A 6,851-nucleotide genomic window follows, 5' to 3' on the forward strand; every position below is an offset into this window, starting at 1 on the left:
ACATATTGAACAACCTGTTGTTTTCATTCTAGTAATGTTTTTTTAATATTATTTTATTTTATTTGAGAACATACTGTACAGAGGGTCTACAATTACATGGGCAGGATAATGCATACATTTCTTACCAAGCATTGCAGCCTCCTCCTTTGTTTACCCTTCACCTCCCTTCCCAGCCTCCCCCCTCCCCCCACCCAATTATACCCCCCTCCCCCGCCACCGACATTGTAAAGCTGGTTTTGACATGACATTTTGTACTTCTCATTGTTGCAACAGGTCCACCTGAATCCTTAAACGACTTGTTTGCCCCCATCTCATCCACATGTTATACTGACATCAAATATAGTGAAAGCGGGGGTTACACTGTGGGGGAGGGACATACAAAGCAACAAAGAAATAATCTTATAAATGCGTTAGAAACATATGCATGAAAGAAACAAAACCATGAAAATACATATTTAAGGGTTCATTTTCCTAACATCACATTATCTGACCTTTTCTGCTTGACTCATACCTATACTAGATATTGCAAATAAGGGAAACCATGGGACCTATGCTTCTTTGGGCCTGGCTTACTTCACTTAATATAATTTTTTCCAAGCCTTTCCATTTCCTAACAAATGGGGAAATGTCATTCTTTCTGATGGAGGCATAGAATTCCATTGTGTATATATACCACATTTTCTTGATCCATTCATCTACTGAGGGGCATCTGGGTTGGTTCCATATCTTAGCTATGGTAAATAATGCTGCAATAAACATAGTTGTGCTCGTAGCTTTAGTGTGGTCTTGTTTATGAACATTTGGGTAAATGCCCAAAAGTGGGATTGCTGGATCATAGGGGAGATCTATGTGAAGTCTTTTGAGGAACCTCCATACTGCTTTCCAAAGTGGTTGAACAAGTTTACATTCCCACCAACAATGAAGTAAGGTTCCTTTCTGTCCACATCCCCTCCAGCATCTGTTGTTGTTAGAGTTCTTGATTTTTGCTGTTCTAACTGCAGTGAGGTGATATCTCAATGTTGTTTTGATTTGCATTTCTTTTATGGCTAGGGATGTTGAACATTTCTTCATGTGTCTATTGGCCATCCTTCTTTCTTCTTCAGAGAAGCTTCTCTTTAAGTCTTTCGCCCACTTATTTATTGGGCAGTTGTTTCTTTGAGGATTTGTTGTTGGGTGGTTTAATTTTTTGAGTACCAAGTATATTTTAGATATGAGACCCTTGTCCGTTGTATGGCTAGTAAAGATCTTCTCCCAATCGGTAGGCTTTCTATTGATCTTGCTAGCTATGTCATTTGCCCTGCAGAAGCTCTGCAACCGTATGCAATCCCATTTGTCCAACCTTTCTTTGATTTGTTGTGCTTCTGGGTCTCTATTCAGAAAATTTCGGCCTGAGCCAAGGAGACCTAGGGTTTCTCCTATTCCATCCTGTAATGTTTTCAGAGTGTCTGCTTTGAGTTCAAGGTCTTTGATCCATTTGGAGTTGATTCTGGTGCAGGTTGATATATAAGGATCTAGCTTTAGTTTTCTACATGTAGTTAACCAATTTTGCCAGCACCATTTACTGAAGAGGCTGTCTTTCTTCCATTCTATTGTTTTAGCTTCCTTATCGAAGATTAGATGGCTATAGGTCTGTAGGTTCATTTCTGGGTTTTCAATTCTATTCCATTGGTCCTGAGGTCTGTTCTTATGCCAATACCAAGCTGTTTTGATTACTATGGCTTTATAGTAGAGTTTGAGATTTGGTATTGATATTCCTCCAACAGTATTCTTTCCGTTGAGGAGCGTTTTTTGCTATTCGGGGTCTTTTATTGTTCCATATGAATTTTTGGATTGCCTCTTATATTTCCTTGAAGAATGAGGGGGGAATTTTGATAGGTATAGCGTTGAATTTATAGAAAGCCTTGGGAAGTATGGCCATTTTCACGATGTTAATCTTGCCAATCCAGGAGCATGGGAGGTTTTGCCATTTTTAAGTTCTGTGTTGATTTCCTTTTTCAAGATTTTAAAGTTTTCATCATAGAGGTCTTTCACTTCTTTGGTTAAATTAATTCCTAGGTATTTTATTTTTTGTGGGGCTATTACAAATGGAGTTGCTTTCCTAATTTCAGCCACACTTTTCTCATTGTTGGCATACAGAAAAGCCATTGATTTTTGGGGGTTAATTTTATAACCTGCTACTTTGCCAAAGTTTTGAATCAGCTTGAGTAATTTGGGAGTGGAGTCTATGGGATTCTTTAAATACAAGATCATGTCATCTGCAAAGAGGGAGAGTTTTATTTCTTCTTTCCCTATTTGGATCCCCTTTATGTCTGCATCTTGTCTTATTGCTGTAGCTAGGCATTCTAATACTAGATTAAAGAGAAGTGGAGAGAGTGGACATCCTTGTCTTGTTCCTGAGTTAAGAGGAAATGGCTTTAGTTTTTCACCATTGAGTATAATGCTGGCTGTAGGTTTGTCATATACAGCCTTTATTGTATTGAGGAATGTTCCATGGATTCCTAATTTTTCCAAAACCTTCATCATAAAGGGGTGTTGGATCTTGTCAAATGCTTTTACTGCATCTATTGAGATAACCATGTGGTTCTTATTCTTGCTCCTGTTGATGTGATGAATAATATTAATTGATTTGCGTATATTGAACCAACTTTGCATCCCTGAAATGAATCCTGTTTGATCATGGTGTATGATTTTTTGGATGAATTGTTGAAGTCAATTGGCCAAAATTTTGTTGAGAAGTTTTGCATCAATGTTCATCAAAGAAATAGGTCTATAGTTCTCTTTCTTTGATGAGTCCCTGCCTGGTTTTGGGATGAGGGTTATGATGGCTTCATAGAATGTGTTCGGTAGTGAGCTTTCTCTTTCAATTTAATTGAAGCGTTGGAGGAATATTGGTGTGAACTCTGCTTTGAAGGCCTTGTAAAATTCCGCTGTAAAACCATCTGGTCCTGGACTTTTCTTAGCTGGGAGGTCTCTTATTGCTGTTTCTATTTCAATGCTTGATATGGGCCTGTTAAGCTGGTTTAACTCATCTTGGATTAGTTTTGGCATGTCAATATTTGCTAGGAAAAGGTCCGTTTCTGTCAAGTTCTCAAACTTATAAACATAAAGTTTTGAGAAGTATTCCCTTATAATAATCTGAATCTTGGTTGTTTCCATGGTGATGTTTCCATTCTCATCTCTGAGTTTATTAATTTGGGTGTGTTCTCTCCTTTTTCTGATAAGGTTTGCTAAGGGTCTGTCAATTTTGTTAAGTTTTTCGAAGAACCAACTCTTTGTTTTGTTGATTCTTTCTATAGTTTTTTTGGATTCTAATTCACTTAATTCTGATTTAATTTTGATTATTTCTTTCCGTCTACTGGATTGGGGTTTATCTTGCTGCTCTTTTTCAAGGAGGTTTAGATGTGTCATTAAATTGTTAGTTTCCGATCTCTCCAATTTGTTGATGTAGGAGCTCAGAGCTATAAACTTGCCTCTGAGTACTGCCTTTGCTGTGTCCCAGAGGAGCTGGTAATTTGTGTGTTCATTTTTGTTGAATAGCATGAACATTTGAATTTCCTTTCTTATCTCTTCCATGACCCACTCATGATTCAGCAGTGTGTTGTTCAGCCTCCATGTGATACCGGACTTTCTTTGGTGGCTTTTGGTGTTGAGTTCTAATTTTATTCCCTTGTGGTCAGAGAGAATGCAAGGTATAACTTCAATGTTTCTGAATTTAGACAAGTTTGCTTTGTGGCCTAAAATGTGGTCTATGTTAGAAAACGTTCCATGTGCTGCTGAGAAGAACGTGTATTCTGATGCTGCTGGGTGAAATGTTCGGTAAATGTCTGTTAAGTCTAGTTGATCGATGCAGCTGTTTAGATCTGTGGTTTCTCTGTTGAGTTTTTGCCGAGTTGATCTGTCTAGTGGGGAGAGTGGTGTGTTAAAATCCCCAACAATTAATGTCTTTGGATCTATATGGGATTTGAGGGAAAGTAGTGTTTCTTTGATAAATTTGGGTGCTCCATTGTTTGGCGAATAGATATTTAGAATTGTAATATCCTCCTGAAGGAGAGATCCTTTAATTAGTATGTAGCGACCTTCTTTATCTCTTCTCACGAATTTTGGTTTGAAGTCTATTTTATCTGATATTAGGATTGCAACTCCCGCCTGTTTATGGGGGCCGTTTGCTTGGTAGATTTTGTTCCAGCCTTTAACATTGAAGATGTGTTTGTTTTTACGGGCAAGATGTGACTCCTGCAGGCAGCAGATAGAAGGGTCTTGTTTTTTAATCCAACTAGACAGTCTATGTCGCTTAATTGGAGAGTTCAGTCTGTTAACGTTAAGAGATAGGACTGAGAGGTATTTGGGAGTTCCTGCCATGTTATCCACCTTCTTGGGGGCTGCGAAAACTGGGTTCTTCCTATGGTTCTTGGATTCTCAGTTTGGGTGCAGTTTCTTGGCCTTTGTTGCAGTCTTGTTGGTTTTCTATGTGTAGGACATCTTTAAGAATCTTTTGTAGGGCTGGTTTGGTGGAGATGTATTGTTTCAATTTTTCTTTGCTATGGAAGGTTTTTATTTGGCCTTCAGTTATGAAGGAGAGTTTAGCTGGGTACAGTATTCTTGGTTGATAATTATTTGTTTTTAGGGCATGGCACACGTCATTCCAGGCTCTTCTTGCTTTGATTGTCTCTGCTGAGAAATCTGAGGTGATTCTAATTGGTTTCCCTTTGTAGGTGATTACCCTTTTCTCCCTGACAGCTTTAAGGATCTTTTCCTTGGTATGAATTGATCCTGTGTGGATTATAATGTGACGGTGGGATGTCCTATTCTGGTCTGGTCTATTTGGGGTTCTAAAAGCTTCTTGTATTTGAATAGGCCTATCTTTTTGTATGTTTGGGAAGTTCTCTGCTAGGATCCTGTTAAACAAATTTCCTAGACCATTAACTTCTGCTTCTAGGTGCTCCTCTACACCCATTATCCTTAGATTGGGCCTTCTGATGGTGTCTTCCAGGTGTTGGATAGACCTATCATATTTCTTGGACTTGTCTTGGATGGTTGTATGTTCTTTCTCTATAATATCTAGGCTGTCTTCAATCCCTGAGATTCGATCTTCTGCATGGTCTAACCTGCTGTCAAGACTCTCTACTTTGTTTTTTATCTCTTTTCCTTCTAATTGGTCAGCTTTGATGGCTTCAAGTTCTTTGTTGAAGCTCTGTTTTAGGTCTTGTATGGATTTCTTTACTTCCTTAATTTGGTGTTCAGTGTTTGTTCTCAAATCACTTAGTTGATTGGTTATGGTTTCTTTGGACTCCCATTCCTTCTGTTGGCTTCCATTCAGCATTCCCTTTGTGGTCTCCCTGACTTCCTTCAGCTCTTTGTTAATGGATTCCATGAATGCCTTTAGTGATCTTTGTGTATTCTCTACCTGGTCTCTCAATTCCTGAATTATTCTTTGATTAGCTTCTTCCCGTCTGTGGGATTCCTGCAGTTCTCTTTCTTCCTGTTCGTGGGATTCCTGCAGTTCTCTTTGAGTGTTCTCAACCTGCTCACGCCATTCCTCCCTTTCTCTTTGAGCATTCTCAAGTTGTTCACGCAAATCCTGTATCAGTTTTTGAGTAGCTTCCTCACGCTTATGATATTCCTGTATAAACTTCTGGGATGCCTCCTCTCTCTCCCTATCACGCTCATACAGAGTCCTTTGTACATTGTCAAACTTCTCATTTATCATGTTTGCTATTAGTGTTTGTAGAGCTATTTGGGAACTCTCCTCTGGATTATTCTTTATCTGTTCTAATCCCTGATTATCAAGATTGGGAATTGAGATACCCGAATTTGCCATTTTTCTTGTGTTTTTCCGGCTTACTCGGCCCATTTGAGATGAAGATTGCACCAGTTTTATGCTAGAACACTATCTTAAGGCAACCATCAACCAAAGTTTGCGTTTGTACAGTCAATAGTCTACAGATACAATCTAGTTCAACAGATACATCTATTCAACATCAAACAACTATATGTTAAAGTACTTCGAACCGCAGAAAAGAATTTGGAAAACCAGAAATTATTAGGATTAGGGAGAGATGTGGGTAAAAAATAGGAATAGATTGGTGTGGGGAGGCACAGGGAGAGTTAACTATGTCCTAATCACAATGCAGGAAATGGGTTGGGTAGGATGCAAGTAGAGAGAGAGGGAGACCAGAAAAAAAATAGAAACGTAAAAATTAATGCTATTATAGAAGTTAAAAGACCGTCTATTTAGAGAGGAATGTGAATATGTTCCGAGAAGGGGAGGGACATAGAGGAGATGTGAAAAACTTTAAGGATGGGAAAGGGAGAAGAAAAGATCAGAAGTTCAGTAGAGCTAGACAAAAAACAAAAAGATAATTAAGAAAGAAAGAAAAAGAGAAAGAAGACAAGAAAAGAAAGGAAAACGCTCATTCACATATTCCTAAAATAAAAATTATAAGATGAGAAAAAAAAAAGTTACTGGAAAACAATTATTTTTTCAGAGGAGGCCAAAATTAAAGATTAATAAAAATTTTAGAAGGGAAAAAAATATATATAAGGTAGCAAAAAACAAAAAACAAGCAAAAAAAGAAAAGAAGAAGAAGAAAAAAAAAGAAAAAAGAAAAAAAAAGTCTTTTGATTTTTTTTTTGGGGGGGGAGGAGTGGGAAGAATCCTGTATCTCCCTTTTGTCTCTAACCAGTCTCTTGTTGGAGTCTCTGGTCAGCTTGAGGTCCTGTGGCTTGATTGGTTTCTTAAGTCGGTTGGTTGGAAGAGGCAGAAAAATGCTCTGCTTTACCCAAGATTTTGAGATCCCCCTCCCAGGTTAGTTTTCTGGGAAGGTGATCTGCTTTGAGAGTCACAAAAGAGG

This window comes from Dipodomys merriami, unplaced genomic scaffold, assembly GCF_024711535.1.
Source record: "Dipodomys merriami isolate MVZ:Mamm:240054 unplaced genomic scaffold, mDipMer1.0.p SCAF_24, whole genome shotgun sequence".
Taxonomy (NCBI): Eukaryota; Metazoa; Chordata; class Mammalia; order Rodentia; family Heteromyidae; genus Dipodomys; species Dipodomys merriami.